Raw genomic sequence first — 17,051 nt, forward strand, 5'->3', positions numbered from 1 at the left:
GCTGGTTGCGGCTTGTAATAAAAACAAAACAAGGGAGAAAGAGAGAAAACTACATCATTCATAAAATTATGATAAACCTTTAACCTTTCAGAGTCTTCCATAATATTCATGGAAACTTTATTTTTAGTAATACTTCTGTTATTATTAACTGTCATTGGAGAATTACATTATACACTTTTTTCAAGTGCTTTATCTTGTCTGCACGGAAAATCTTTACAAATTAACCTAGAATCTAAAAACTAATTCAGATTTACAAAAACATTCTATTTTATTTTCAATCTATTAACTATGAGATGATCCTTCTTTATTCATACAGTTTACTTTTCCATACTTTTATTTACTTGTAACTCCACAACCGTGATTAGTATGTATAGAACTGTTAAACATGTTCTGTGTTTCTCTATGATATTTGTTAATTACTTTATTTTAATTTTGAAGCTTAATGTATTAAATGCACGTATCATATATATATTATTGTCACTGTCAATAAAATGTTTGAGATTAATGACTGATAATGCGTGTTTGTTGTTGTTGTTTTCAATTGTCGTATATTTGGAAACTAACTGGATTTTTTTTTCATGTAAAGACTTACAATTTATTTTACACATATGTTATTATGGGCGTTTCTTCTGATTAAAAAAAAACATTACGGTCACTCTCTCTCAAACAAAGAAAATTTGAAAGTTTCACAAATCTACAAGCGGGTATAAAATTTTAATCTTTAAACTTTGTAAAACAGATGGCAGCACATGAAAAGTTCTATTTAACTTGTTTTGGATTAATTTAAACTTGAATAGGCGTTTTCAAATTTACGTTTGCTCTAACTGTCCAATTTCTATTTGGAATAACTTCAAGAGAAATAAAAATCCTTAAAGCAATACCAGCAATAAACTTATTATAAATGTTTTGATACTTGATTTATTTATAAAAAAGAGAGAGAGAGTCGAGAGGTTTCCAATGACGCAATGTTAGGCTGTAATACTCTTTTTAATCACGGTTACCTAGCAACCTGGAGATCTTGTTAAGGTCATACGGAAGTCGCAAAACAAACGCATGCGCATTTGTTTTATAATTCAGGAGAAGGCAAGATGGCGATAAAGGACGAAGCTAGTGTTGGGTAGTCGCTTAAGCGTATATTCTCTCTGAAAATTAAACCAACTGTTTTATCCTTCTTATCAATAAATTTTTTAATTTTATAGATACATAATTGTGTTTTAAAAGGTAGTTACTATTTTAAAATGGCATTGGTAACCGTTCAGAGGTCTCCAAGTTCTTCTCAGGCTCAATCTCGATTTGATGAAACAAGCGAAAACGAGAAAGGAGATGAAACGGTATGTTATGGTCAGACTTGGGTCCCTTTAATTTAAAGTTTAAATTAGATTAAATTAAGCTTTTATGTAAGATGACATTGTTTTCTTTTATATTTATAGACTATGTTTTTATTTCTAAAGGAATTTAGGTTTTTAAAAGTTTTATTACAAAGTTTATATTGGTTTGAAAATGTTATATATTTATTATTAGACAAGATAAATTAACTAGTATTACTAGTTGTAGTACAGAGTCGTAGTTTATTCTAATCTAAGTTAAATGTTGTATAATCAATTACTCTAACTAGGTTCTGTGTGGTATTCCACTTTATACTGTCTCGTTATTTCATTAGGTAGTGCAGTGGTACTGTATTAACTGTAGCATAACACAGGACAGAATTCTTATAATCATTCTAAAACCAGAACATGGTGACTAACAGCGTGTTCTTTTTTGTTTTTGTTTTTATGATAAAACTCTGAGAAAAATAATAATTTTAGAAAGTGCAAATTTTAATTAAGCAGGTACCAAAATGTTTGCAGATTTAATCGTTTATGTACTGACACAAATATTGAAATTTTTGTATGGAGAATTGAAATTTGTAGTAATATGAAACTAGAATTTCTTTAAACACGGTTTACAAAAATATTGTTAGTAAAATTTTTTCCATCATTAATTTTATATCATATCATTAATTAAAGTAGTAATTCTATATTTCAAAGAGTGTTTTTTTTACCAAAATTCAGTTGTCTGCCAAATAATAATAATATATAAATTCATTTTTACTGTGATTGGCTTTTACACAGAAATTATTGATGAAACACACAATAGTATAATGCAGCTACTTGTATACAAATTTAATTAATTTCTTCAATAACTAATATACATTTAAGGAATATATTGCAGGTTGAACAATGGTTGATTAATTTATTTTTTGTTGCACATTCAATTTTCATCTATTTGTCATATGAAAAATATTGCCATGTTGGAAAAGTTTTTTTAATTAAAAAACTGAAACAGAATACTACTGTTACAGATGTGGTGTAACAAGAATGTTACATGAATTTCTAGTAATTTTATTTACGTTAAAATACAGTTCCTGTTTTCCAGTATGGTATTAATTATTTTAATTACTGCTATATGCTCAGATGATGACTTCAAGTTTTTGTCACTATTAGGGCTTAGTAGGGTCAATTGGTTAGTTGGACAGATAATTGGAAAACGACCTTGAATTACAGTATATGCAAGATAATGTACTTGGGTTATTATAATTTGGATTATGTGTTTAACATAGATGAGAACCCACTCATTAGTGTCACTGAAGAAAAGAAATGTGGGATAATGATGGATAAGTGACACCAGCTATTGAAGTTGGTACCCTGCTACTGGTAGCAAAGCTAATATAGTTTTAGTGTGTATTTATAGAAATATTTAATTATTAGTCAAAAAAGGTAATTATCTCTTTATAAAGATCACTAATTAGACCTCACATGGAAGAATAGGTATAGTTTTGGTTTCCTTATTTAAGAAATGATATTGACATAATTGGAAGATTCAGAGGAAGACTACTAGAATGATTCCATGGATGGAAGGGATTAGGTTAAGATCTGAACTTATTTTCTTCTTGAGAAAAGGAGGGTAAGAGGTGATCTTGTTGAGATTATCTGGCAGAATGATAAGATAAAGGCCACTGAATTACTTTATGTTAATTATATTCTGAAGAATTTAAATCAAGAGAACACAAGTTTAAGATTTGGAAAATAAAGCTTGATTTTTCTAACAGGGTGATTAGCTTATGGAATGTAAAGTACTGCAGTAGTGGAAGCCAGTATTTTACAGGAGTTTAAAATGGGGAATTGATAATTTCCTTAAAAATTAAGGGTGGGTTTTAGGTTTTTACTTTTTCTTGGGGAGTATGAACAGGAACAGCCTTGAAGGATAAAATGGTTCCTCTTTGTCCATATGTCATGTTACTAAAATTCCTCTATTGATAGAACAATTATCATGGAGAACTCATTGTTACAATCCCTAGTTGTGTTAAGTATGTTAATTTTGTCTGATGACACTGTAATCTAGGAGATTCTTTTTTTTTAACCATAGAAATTGTGTTCTATAAACATGTAATTTTTTCATAGAACTATCATTGACTAAAACACCTAGTTGTCACTTTCTATTATTATATTCTTCGTTTTCTTTCTAAATAATTCAGTAAACATTGATAATGTAAGTGGCTTTTAGCAGTATAGGTCTGTGTGGCATAATGATCTTTCATATTTTTTATATATGAATAATTGAAGTTATCAGCATCAATTATGAACAAAATAAGTCCAAAATAAACTCATTAAATTTTTAATAGTGCATTTATGATAAGTTAACTTAAAAAATAGCATACTTTATGTGTGAGAAGAATGGTCTTATTGTGTAGGGAAAGAACAATGTGTAATTGAAAATAGCCTGGAGGTTTAATTTTGTGTGATGGTAAAATTACTCATCTTTATAACAGGATAAACCTTGCTGTTGGAATTCCTCATAGCCAGTTTTTAATACCTTTTGTTCATTGTATTCCTTGATAATACTGATAGAAATACAAGTTGTAAGGTTTCTATGTTTTCTGATGAATAAAATTACTGGTTAAAGCTGAGGAAACTAATAAAACTTTATTTTTGATTTGGAAGTATCTCAGTTTTAACGAATGATCAAAAATATAGAAAATACATTTCAATATTGAATCATGCATCTATGGTAAGTTAAGAATACATTTGATGTCTGAGAAAAATGTTTTCACTGTGGAAAGAAAAGACAATGTGTGACTATTGAGAGTAGCCTGAAGCATTTGTCAGAAAGGCAGTGATGACTAAGAAAGCTGTAGGGTTTTCAAAAGGCTAACTGATAATCTAGGTGGGCAGAATGTTTTTTTTTGTAACCTTCTGATTCATACATGTATGTGTATGTTTTATATCAGGTACATAACTAAGTCATGGCCAAATCCAGCTTTTAGGTTAGAAGCAAATATACATTAGGAAATTTGAAATAAAAATATTTGTGAGAAATTTTACTGAAATATGTGCCAAAATGTAGACACATTTGACAAAAGTTTTTGAGGTAAAAGTGAAATTTATTGCTTGTTTCAAAACCAAATCAAGGTTTTGAGGGCACAAAAACTGTAATGCATAAAAAAAAATTGTTTCAATAGGCTGTTTAATAGTTTAAACATTAGAATGTATGTGCTCCGAAGAACTTAAAAGTATTATTGAATCTATTTGCATTGTTCACTGAGTATTCTAAAATATAGTCCAGAAAGTACAATATATTAAAATGTCTACATCATAATCAGATTAATGTTTTTTTTCTGTTTTTCTTTTTGTATTTATTAATGTTGTGACACTTCACACACTTACTTGTAGAACACAGTTCAGTAACTATAAATGAAATAAAATTTAGTAGGTTAAAAAAGTTCACTCTAATGGGCAAGCTAAACTGTGTTAAGTTCTACATGATGTATAGAATATTTTATGTCTCTTGGCTGTTAACTGTTCTGAAATAGTTAGAATTGCATAAGAACATCATAAAAGGCTATACATCTGTGTATGAAGAGTGAAGCTCCTATATTATTATTATTTGTAAAATATTAGAATTAAGGAGTAATTTGCAAAAGTATAATTTAGAAACAGGATTTCAGAATTGAAGAATGAATATTTATTTCTCAGAAAATGTATTTACTTGTAATCTGGTCTTGTGCAAAGCAAAAGACAAACATTTTAGATGTGGCAAAGACACAAATTAAAATTTATTTAATTTGTTTTGTCACTTTTAGAAAATTATATGTTTCCAGAATAAGTATACTGAGTTATTTCTAATAACAAAAATACTCCTAAGGACCTCTGATATAGTTTCCCTTTAAATTTTTACGTAATCACTGAAAACATTAAGTTTTCTTGTTTTAAAATAAAGTACTTAAACTTAAAGCAAGGGTAGCATTGTCATTGAATAATAATCTTCAAATACCAATTTCATCTGGCTGTGATGACAAAGGAGGTGATAAAAATTGTCCCAGTATTTATAGGCCTATTGGTCTTATATCAGTTATGGAAAAAGTTTTGGAAAGTCTGATAAAAAGATGTTATGCAAAGCCATTTAACAAAGTTTAGAATTTTGTTTGATAGCCAACATCATTTCTCTAAGGGAAAAATCTTGCCTTACAAATCTTTTGACATTCTTTGAAAAGGTTACTGCTTATGTAGATGAGGGTAAGGGTGTAGTTTTGGTGTATCTTGATTTTCGGAAAGCATCTGACAAGGTGCCACATAAAAGACTTGTAAATACAATTTTCTCTATAGGTGTGGGGATAATTTAGTAAATTGGATAGAAAAGTAGCTGGATGGAAGAAAGCATAGGGTTGTTACAAATGGAGTTCAGTCAAACTAGATTAACCCATTAACTGCGAATGACGGATATTTCCGTCATTGAAGTTGTATGGCTGAGATGCGAATGACTGAAATATCCGTCAGTCACACATATATAACTATTACTCTATGCGAATGACAATAATTACCGTTTTATTGTGATTGATGACAACTCAGTTTTATCTGTGAGTCAGAAAATGGCAACTGAGCTGCTCCTGCAGCAGTTAATGGGTTAATGTCACAAGTGAGGTACCTCAGGGCTCAGTTTTAGGACCTTTGCTCTTTTTGATTTATATCAATGACATAGATGAAGGGATAGTCAATAAATTACTTAAATTTACAGATAATATTAATAAGGTCTTGGGTGTTGCTAGCTGTGAAGAGGTTGCTGCTGATTTACAAAAGGATTTGGATCATTTAGTGAGTTGGGTAAATAAATGACAAATGGGTTTTAATTATAATAAATGCAATATAATGCATTTGGGTTATCATAATTGGAATTATAAGTATAATTTGGATGGGAATATCCTTAACAGTGTCATGAAAGAAAGGGATCTTGATGTAATAGTTGATCAATCTCTTAAGTAAAACAAGCAGTGTACAGTTGCTAGTGGTAGGGCAAGTAGGATTTTAGGTTGTATCTACAGAAATACTGAATACAAGTCTAACGAGGTTATAATTTCATTGTATAGGTCATTCGTTGGGCCACATTTGGAGTATTATGTTCAGTCTTGGGCTCCTTACTTTAGGAAGGACATTGAATTGTTGGAAATGGTTCAGAAGAGAGTTATTAGAATAGTGCCTGAGATGGAGGGGTTGTCATATGAGGAGAGATTAAGATCTCTGAAATTGTTTTCTGTTGGAAAAAGAAGAGTTAGAGGGGATCTGATTGAAATGTTTAAGATTGTAAAGGGAATTGATAGTGTTGATGCATCATATTTTTTCATTCTTAACAGTGAGAATAATAGGACTAGTGGACACATAAATTTTGGCACGGTAGGAGTCATCTTTGACTAAGACAGTTTTATTTTTCTATCAGGGTCATTGGCCTTTGGAATGGGTTGCCAACGGATGTTGTGGAGGCAGTAAATTTAAGTGATGTTAAGAGTAAGCTTATAAGTATATGAATGATAAGGGCTAGCTTTAAGATTTCTTTTTTAAATCTATTTATTGATAGTTTTACTTTAGCTTAGAGGATGGGACAGCTGAGATGAGCCAATAGGTCCCATGTTGTCCGAAAACATTATGTTACATTATCAAGTTTTTGTTACGTTCAACTAATATTTTAAGTGTATATATTTATTTCATAAATTGTTTTGGAAACTGTTAGTTTTAAAAATGTAACTGTATTATGATCATAAAATTTTGGAAATGCCAATTAACATTTAAAATGAAGTTTCACTTTGTCTTCAAAAGCACAGAGTTTATTATAAGTCTTAGATTGTTTTAGATGAATATCAAATGCATAATAAAATCAAAAATAATTCCTGCTAAATTAAATGATAAAATAAAATATAAGTAAACATAAATCTTTTTTGTCAATTTTAAAAGTGTTGTTTAAATAAAATGCCCAATGGGAACATCAAGAACAAACATCAAACATTTATGAATTTTGGTAAAAATTAGTATTTTGTGCATTGCAATAAACTGGAAGAACGTTTTTGATTAAAAAAACATAACATTAGGCATAAATTGAATAGTACTTGTGCTTCAACTGTTTAGAATTTTTTCTTTTTTTATATCACAAACCTTGTATTCATGAATGTTGATGGTCACCATACTGAATAACTTCTAAGCACTAAGGTCAAGAACTTTGTACCCTGATATTTTCTCTTGATTGACCCAGCTTGTATGAAGAACATATATCTTCATTAGGTTTTGTTACATGTTTTTACTGGTGTTTCACTGATCTTATGACATACTTGTACAGGTTTAAGCAGTGGTGAATCAAAATCATGCTAATTACAATGTATAAAACATCTGTAATGCTTAAGAATCAGTTTATATATTGTAAGTATATGTTAATGCTTGAAAGTTGAAACTAGTGTAAAAATAAATAATGACAACAAAGAAGTATCAAAATTCAAATCTTTGCAATGATTTCTCTGTTTCACAGTGTTTAGAGTAATAGCATTTGTGGAGTATTTAGTGTCATTAAAAATGATTAATGAGTTTTAGTTATTAAAGCTACTCATGTTTGGTTAATTCAGAAGTTAAGAAAATGGATTATATTACATGTTTAAATGTGGCACCTGCCTAGTCTAGTACATTGGATGTCTGTTGTAATTGGATAGCTTAATATCTTATTACAAGTTACAATCTTTTTTTCTGGAGCTGTTAAAGATTTTTCTAAATAAGGCACTCATTCCTATTTTTCTGAAACTGTAATACCAGTCTCATTTTTTATGTGTAGTTGTAATTGTTATAGCTTATGATTTGGTAAAGTAATGTTGAGGTTTCAGTTAAATTACTAATACTAGGGTAATTTAAAAACTTGTAATCATTGCATTAAACACTCGAACAATAATACAAATAAAAAAAGCCACAAACAACAGTAATGGCAAGTAAGTGGTAAATATATTAATGATATAAAATATTATCACAGAAAATACGAAAGAAAAATAAAGTTGTATGAACCTTTTGACCTTATCAGTTTGTACATAAGCCTATGTAGCTTCAAGAATGTTCACACTGTTTCTTTGTGAAGGCCAAGCCATGGTTGTGAGCATTCATTGGCCTCTTTGTCACTAAGATATTGCTTCATTACATTTGCTGTGCACTTGAGATCATTGTCTTACTAGAAGATGAATTCCCACCATATAAGTTGTATTCCTGATGGAATGGTGTGATGGATCAGAATCTGTCTGTACTTATCAACAGTCAAAGTGACATCAGTTTTGTGCAAATCACCAACACCATTGGTTGATATTAAATCCCAAGCTTGTAGTGATTTCTTAGAGCTTCCCTATAGATATTGTAAATTGACTATGCTATCATTTTACTCTCTGTAATCAAACAAACTTTCTTTGGTTCTTGCCAAAAATTTTAACTTGATGTACTTTGTAAAGAGCACATATCTCCAGCTTTGCTCATTCCACTCATTTCAACTTTTTAGTTTTGTTACCTCTTCTTAGCAATTTTCATGCAACTTTATGCTTATGTTTATCTTACTGTTCTCCAAAGTTAATATTCACATCTGCATTTAAAGCCAGGTCTTTAGCGAGATCTGTACTTGACTGCCATCGTCTCATGAAAAAACATGTTAATTAAGTACCTAAGTGAAAATGATCAGTCATCTACATTGCAAGTTAGCCTACAAGCTGCAGTACTGCATATCACTACTACTAATCATATATATATATATTTTTTTTTAGTAATTGAGCTTGAGCGATTCACTTTGTATGAATAGAGTAGTTGGGGTAAAATTATAAATCTCTTAAGGAATGATTTTGGGAATACTTTCAAATATAACATTTGTTTTAAAAACTTTGAAAAGATCTTTTATAGAAAGTTAACAGAAGAACCTATATATAGCAATATAAAATGTGATACAATACAGGGTGATGAAGTGTGAATCAAAAGAATATCAGAATGCATGTGTATGAGAATCTAAATTGATCAGTACTAGAGTCGATCCAACAAATAGCACTATATAAAGTAACTAATATAAGGTATTTTTGACAAATGATTATTAAGCATTGTTAACAGGAATTAGCAGCCTACAATTATCTTGTCTTGTTAGTTAACTCTCTTTTTTTATAATCTTCCTAGTAATCAAACTTTTATTTTTTCACTAACCCTAACACTGCATTTTGGTTACTAACTTCTTAAGCTGTATATCTAAAGCAAGAGCTGTTTGAGATACGAACCCAAGACCTTAGAATTGGAAGTGGGAGTGTTATTCATTTGATTGGACAATATTAGAGTTAGTTAAAACTTATGATAGTTTAAGAATTATTAAAATAAGTACATTGTTAACTAACACATCAAAGTGATTAATGTTAACCACATTCTGTGTAACATTAACTACAAATGTAATAACACACTTTCAAATTTAACAAACAAATATTCTTATCTTTTCCTGCATTGTGGCTAGGAGAAGACTTTTATTATTATTAATTTTAAATGATGTTCCAAGTTGTATGTATATCATGTATTTATAGATTATGTGGTAAACACATACACTTCATAACAGTTGAGCGAGAGGGACAAAAACCATAACTGCTTTTTTAGAGTGTGGTTTATTAATTTGTATTGTTTATATACACAAATAGATATGCATTTAATGCTTTTATATTTAGTTGTTCATGGTATCTTAGTAACTCATACTTAATCATTGTAGTAGGCATGCAAAATTTCTTTATTAAGTCACAGTTTGTGTAGTTTCAAGTATTACAGGGATAATTTCATCATAGTTATATGATCAAAACAGGCTTGGTTCTACAATAAAGAAGAAGGCTTCATTGCTCAAAATGAATTGAAGGATGCTTTCCTTAGATGTGTCCCAAAGCAAACTTGAAAATAATATAAAAAATACTTCAGAGCTCTGGATGTTTAACGTAGTTTATATCAAGAAATTGCACATTTTGAACTGTTTTTGTGTGCCATATAAACTTTATTTACCTGTAAGTATTTGTTGTAAAAATTATTGTAAGGCCTTCTAACATGTACTAAATACAAAGACAATGAAAGGAAATAATAAACTGGTTAAAGTATGCATATCAAATGACCAAATATAGTTGTAGAGGGGGTTAGGTACATTATTTTATAATGATTTTGGAACCTACCTACATCAATACAGTCCATGTTGCCATGTCTGGTTGTGTTCTGTTTGAAAACCGTGCATCTTGAGAAAAGCCCTGCAGTTGATTTTCTATTACCAAAGGCTTATTTTTAAAGCCTGTCATTTCTGAAGTAAACCACTTCTTACTTCCCATAATCCATCTCGTAAGAGGATGAAGATTTCTTAGAGCTAACTTAAACAGTTTTTTCCAGCAGAAATTAATAAGCACTGTGTCTGGCAACTTGCCTAACATGAAATAGTATGAATACCTGTTTCATTCTCCAGCTGCTTGAGGTATGCAAGTGGTCTTGTTTCCAAATATAGATCCTTATGTTGTTCACTGTTGCTTAGAGCATGTGGATGGCTTTTAATCTGACCTTTATGTAGGTAGATTCTTACCTGTTACCAGACACCACAATTTGCTTACCCTGGCTAGGGTATGACTTATTGCAGGTCTCTTTCTAGATGGTGTTGATACCCCATGTTTATCCATTTTCCTTTGTTTTTCTATTGCTATCAAGTACAAGGAGTATCCCCCTTTTGGAAATTCTAAATCCCTGAGCTGAACAAATATTTATGATATGAGTATATGAATATTTGGCATTGGAAAGGGCTGTTACATACCCTACTCAAACAGCCAATGTTAAAATGTTATTCTGATACATGGTTATCACATGACTTGCTTATTTGCATGTTCAAAATCATTTTGATATAATGTCTTCAACCCTGTCTATATTTACAGTAAGTTTTTGTTTACACCAGAACATAAAAAATCATACTAAGGAATGTCTGTAGGAACTGTCATTAACTTTTATTTATACTTGACATATTTTCTCTAACTTTTAACAGTTGAACCCAAGTACTTAATATGTACATGTAATCTGTTATTGAGCTTATCATTTGAACATGATCATAAAAAAAGGAATAGTTTAGTGTGCTTTTAGTGTTTTCTCAAGAAATTTTTCTATATATATTTTATTTTTTATGGCAAGGATAATGTATCAAGTAAGTAGTCATTGGTGTAAAAACATACATATATAGTGAGTCTGAGCAAAATATTACCATAGATATTCAGAACTGAACAGTAGGCATAATAAGAATAAGTTGTAGAGCTTATTTTAGACAACTTATTTTAGGCTCTTACTTTCTGAAATATTGTAAAAAAAAATCCTGTTAATTTTTTTTTCTTTTACAAAAATATCTTGATCTGCTTTCTTCTTTCATTTTGATGTATTAGTAGTTTACAGTGAATCTAATGTGACATAATTTTCCAGCTTGTGCATCATAGGATACTTAGATAGGAATTAAATTCATAAAATGTTAAAACTCTTTGCTGTAAAGTTCTTGACTTGATAACTAGAAGCCAGCTATCATTTCATATTAACATTGTACCATGTACACCATTCCAACAGTATTTATAATTATATCAAAAGTGACATACAACTGTCTTACTTTTTTTTTGTCCATATGTTGACATGTGACATACAACAGTCCTGTGGTTGTGAGATAAGTTGTTAATGTTTTAAGTGTATTACAAGAGTGCATGCAAGAGCACCCTGGTGGATTTCATTCTGTGGCATGGTTGTTACAGTTTATTTTTAAGCTGCATCCATTTATAAAAAAATTATATGATATATGTTTAGAAATTCTAGATATATTTCAGTAGATATTAGAATTTATACTGCACATACTTTAGCTCAAGAGAGCAATAATAAGCTCAGTTTAGTTTCAAAGATCAAAGGTCAAGTTAAAAGGAGGAGCAATATTATAGGGCCTTATAGGATATAAATGAATCCAAAGTCTCTTCCCAAGTCAATACTCCTTTCATAGTGCAAGATTAACCAGTCTCAATTTACAAAGAAAAAAAAGTAGTTTTTGTTAGTTTACATAATTGTAGCTAACTTCAAGTAAGATTTGTATGAATAAAGTAAATAGTCGAATAGTGTCAATGCCCTGATACACTGATGTCATGATGAAGATAACATTATTGACAAGTTAAGGCCAGGAACTGACTAGATTGATAGATAAACAGAGAGATGTCAATTGTTAGGCTGAAAGGGAGAAGCAAAGCATACACAGAACAGACAAGTAAAGCTTCAGTGTAAGGTGTGAGCTTCCATCAGAGTTATAATAGTGAAGTGTTATGATTTATCAAGCACATAATCAGTCTCTTAACAAAAGGTTAAATTTGATGGCTGTAGAACAGTACTTTGCCTTGTAATGGTTTAGGTTTCAGATGATAATTTCTGAACTTGCAACTACATAAATTTCAATAAACTGAAGCTGCTAATACATGATAGAGATGTTTTTGATGTTCTGTTATTTCTGGCTCTTGTTTTCAAATTATTGTTCAAAGCATTAACACATCCAGATGATATAAGTTTCATAAAAGTGTAAAAGTTCTGTTGGACAGTAGGTCTACCAGTTATTGAAAATTTGGTGGATCAAATAATATAATTGATATTATAGAATATTTTTTGTTTTAATAAGCAATGCTAATCATCAGATTGCAGCCTGGGTGTAGTAATAACACAGAATACTTGAAAAGACAAAGCAAAACAATTCAATTCAGATATTAATTGTATTCATATTCTGATTACAGTGAGTTTTCTTATCATTAATCTCATTGGCCGCATTCAAAATCATCAGCTAATCATGGGAAACATAACATTTATTTCTATAGAGAGAGAAAAAGCATATACTGCAGTCTTGAGGGAAAGAGATGAATAAATGGCCTGGAAGAATTATCTGAAAATAACCATGAAAATTACAGAAACTCAACTTATTCTAGCAAACTTATAGTAAGTCTACTTGAAAATATGCCAGACCAAAGGTCAGACAGTATTAAAAGACATGTTGAACTGTGACAATCTCTGACTTGATGTCCGTGAGGACGAAGGAATTTGTGAAACTCTGTGATAACTGAAACATCAACTTCAGAGTTTTAATAGCATATAATTGGAAATATTGGCATTCTACAAATTACTTCTACGAATACAAGATATTAACCAGGTGATTATGTTTACTAAAATGTATATTATATTTAAACTTCAGTGGTTCTTAAGTAGAATAAGTATATTCAAGACATATTTTGTTAACTTGTTTTGAACACCTGTATAGACATATTTAGCCTCAACATATAAGCACAATGATATTTTCCCTTAACTTGTTAACTGCAGTAAGCTTAAATGATTCTTAAATAGAATTAATGTATTTAATAAACACATTTTGTTAATCTTTTGCAGAAGAACTTGAATGCAAATATTTAGTCTCAACATATAAAAAAAATAATATTTTCCATTATCTTGTTAACTATAGTAAGCTTAAGTGGTTCTTGAATAGAATAATTATTACTGAAGACAACGTTTTGATAACCTTCTTAGAACACCTGGATACAAATATTTAATCTCAACATATAAAGAAAGTATTTTCCCTTGTTAACTACGGCTTACATCAAAGGTTGGCTCTGCTAATATGACTGGTCTTGTGCCTCTGAAATCCCTGAAGTCATAGCAAGCTGGTTTTAATAAATTATTGTCCAATGGCTTCATGGAGTGTATGGGGTGGGGGTGAAAGGGGGAATATCCAAACTTCTATAGGTTCTTTTGTAAACTTGTTGTGTATATGAAATAGAAGGTGAAGTAAAGACCTTGATGAAATAGACAGACATGGTAAAAGAGCACATGTAGCTGCACAAACACATCTACTGTATTCTGAAACAACTTTCTTGCAGCTGTATAGTAAAGCGGTGGGGGTGAGATGTACTTTAAGTAAACTCACAAATAATATACCATTAAGCTTATGTAAGTCAGCTGATCTAATCTGTTATGTGTGAAAAGAATGTCTTCTCATCTAGATGATTTTTTACTGATGGATTGCCTAATTTTACTGGAGTGTAGCTCTAACGTTTAAAAGATTGCATAGTTTAGGCAAATGTAGGGCAGGTTCTGTACCAAGTCCTCACTGATAATAATTAGATTAGTGCACTTTGTAGGGTGCTAAGTGGAATCTCTTCAGTTGAGGTTTGAATGTTGTGTAACAGCAGTTATTTTTGTGCTTTTCCTGTTCTATAACAATGGTGTATATATTACAACCTATACAGTCAACATTTTATACTTTTAAGTCACACAACCATTGGAAACTTAATTTTACTCCATGCTGTGGATTGTATAGAGGACCAAAAGTTCTTCAGAGTGTAAGTTTTTTATTCTCTGTACTTTGTACATTATTTCACACATATTAAAAAAAATTATAAACTAGAAGGGAGATATGTGTAAGACAGTAATATTGTATTGTTAAAAAAACATATGAATATGTGTATATAGAAAATCTTAGGTGTGGTTCATACACATGCATCTGCTCGATCTGTTTACACCAAAGTTAAATACATATGATTTTGTGTGTGTGTGTGTGTGTATACAACTGGTTTGTAAAATTATTGACTAAAAATATAGACAATCAATAAGTATATACTAGTGGCTGTTGTTTTGTTGACTTCAAAAGGATTGTAAAAACTTGTAGTAAATGCTGTGCCTTTTTTTTCTGTCATGCTTCAAAAATTAAAATTAAACACAAGAATATAGTTTCAAGGTTTCACACACTTGTAAACTCAGAGACTAAACTGTTTTCATATTTATAGATTGCCACCCTCACGACAGTCACAAAACAAATATATATATAAAATTTAATTGTATTACTTCAGCTTGAGTGATCAGGGTGAACAAGTATCAAACTTGTTGTAACTGTATAGATAAATAAACGAAAAATAACTTTGGATTCTTATTTTGACCTTTGACTGCAAATAAAATTAAGGGACACTCTGTGGTAGTTTGAGTTGTTAAAAAGTATATTGCTGGCAATAGTTAAAGCAGAGTGGTTTTAGTTTCAATCTCTGAAACAAAAAATGGTGTTACTACAGAAAAACTGGAACCCAAGTATAGTGGCTGCCCCACGACCCTGAGATAAAGCTCGAAGACTGATGTTGTTTGTGAAAGAAGAATGATGCGCCAGTTAGTCTGTTGAGAACTTCTTTTGTACTTCAGAAGGTTCTTTCGACTGCAGGGTGAGTTTAATGTTACCTCTGGGCAGCAGAACTAAGACCTTCTGTCTGACCTTTAAACGTTGATCTTCGTCCTTCTTGTCAGAGAAGTACTTCTGACTACATTGAACTGCGTACAATCTCTCTCGAACGAGTTGAACTGCGTACAATCTCTCTCGAACGAGTTGACAGGTCTCTGCCAGTCAGTTTCTGAGGTCTAACACGTGCTGGTATGTGTTCCCTACTTCTGACTCTTCTTCTCCTGTCCATAGCTCTTTCAGTATCTGCATCAGACCTCATACTGTTCTTCTGTATAGTAACTCAAAGGATGAAAATCCTGTACTTGCTTGCAAGTACCTCTTCCAAGTCACATGATTTCTCTTGCCACATCTTTTTCAACTTACTATTTAAGATTACATTGACTCTCTCACAAAGTCCATTACATTTAGGGTTGTACAGGGTGGTAATGAGCTGCCTAGTACTGATGAGTCTGCATACCGCTTGCATCAGTTCTGAAGTAAAACTGGGTCCCTCTGTCACTCTGCAGAACACTTCCAGGAGGGCTTCTGCAACTCTCTCTGTCTCTACCTTTGGCAGTGCTATGGCTTTTGGATAACATATTGCATAGCCAATTACTTTCAGCACATACCAGCTGCCCTTGTGAGAAACAGGGTCTAATGGCCTGATCAAGGCCACAATTACTCTTCTGAACGGCTCTTCTATGAGAGGCATCTCATCCAGTGGAACCTTTGCAACCTTCCCTTTAGTTATCGTCCTTTGGCAGATGTCACATAACCTACAGAATCTTGTCACATCTCCATTGACACCTGGCCAATGGAAATTGCTGGTGATTCTGTCAGCTGTCTTTTTTGCTCCTATGTGTATTCCCACAGTAGAATCATGAGCCAACTTCACCACTTTAGTCTAGTATTCTGTTGATACTATGGTCTGTTTAACTTCTCCAGCATGACTGCCTTGATAGATCAGGTACAACACTTCCTTCTGGTTCTCTATTGTGTAAGTCTCTTTCCCCTTTGTTTTGTGCTCAACTTTCTCCTTGGCACTCCCAAAGTTTCTGCACTGAAGGATCTTTCTTCTGTGCTTTCTTCAGTTCCTGCAGACCCACATTCTGGATGTCACCTTTTGATACTTGCATGGACTTGATGTCTTGCTTGCTCTTCTTTCTTGAGCTCTAGTGGTGACTGCAGATGCTTCATCTAACATCTTTCTGTCTGGTTCTTCCAAACTTCTACTTTCTGGTATATTTCCAATCACCAAGCTATAGATGGGTGCCTCAAGGCCTCCCACATAATATGGAGTGTCCACCTTTATTTTTGCTGTGGAAAACTTTCTCACTGTTCCATCACTAGACTAGTTCTCACTGCTGCATTAATGCATCCAATGTCTTGTAGGAGCTTCACTTTCTTGTCCCCGACATAGCCTTTACCTACTGACATGTTGTGGTTTGTTGGCACCTCTCTACGTTTGCCCCTCGACGTGGATTCCTGAACGTGGAGAGGGG

At 31.6% G+C, this 17,051-nt stretch overlaps 1 pseudogene; it reads left to right on the forward strand.

Moving 5' to 3' along the window:
- The first annotated feature begins 1,075 nt into the window (after positions 1 to 1,075).
- LOC106478214 overlaps positions 1,076 to 17,051 on the forward strand; it is a 93,285-nt pseudogene continuing 77,309 nt past the window's right edge.

Source organism: Limulus polyphemus, unplaced genomic scaffold (assembly GCF_000517525.1).
Source record: "Limulus polyphemus unplaced genomic scaffold, Limulus_polyphemus-2.1.2 Scaffold190, whole genome shotgun sequence".
In the NCBI taxonomy this organism is placed as follows: Eukaryota; Metazoa; Arthropoda; class Merostomata; order Xiphosura; family Limulidae; genus Limulus; species Limulus polyphemus.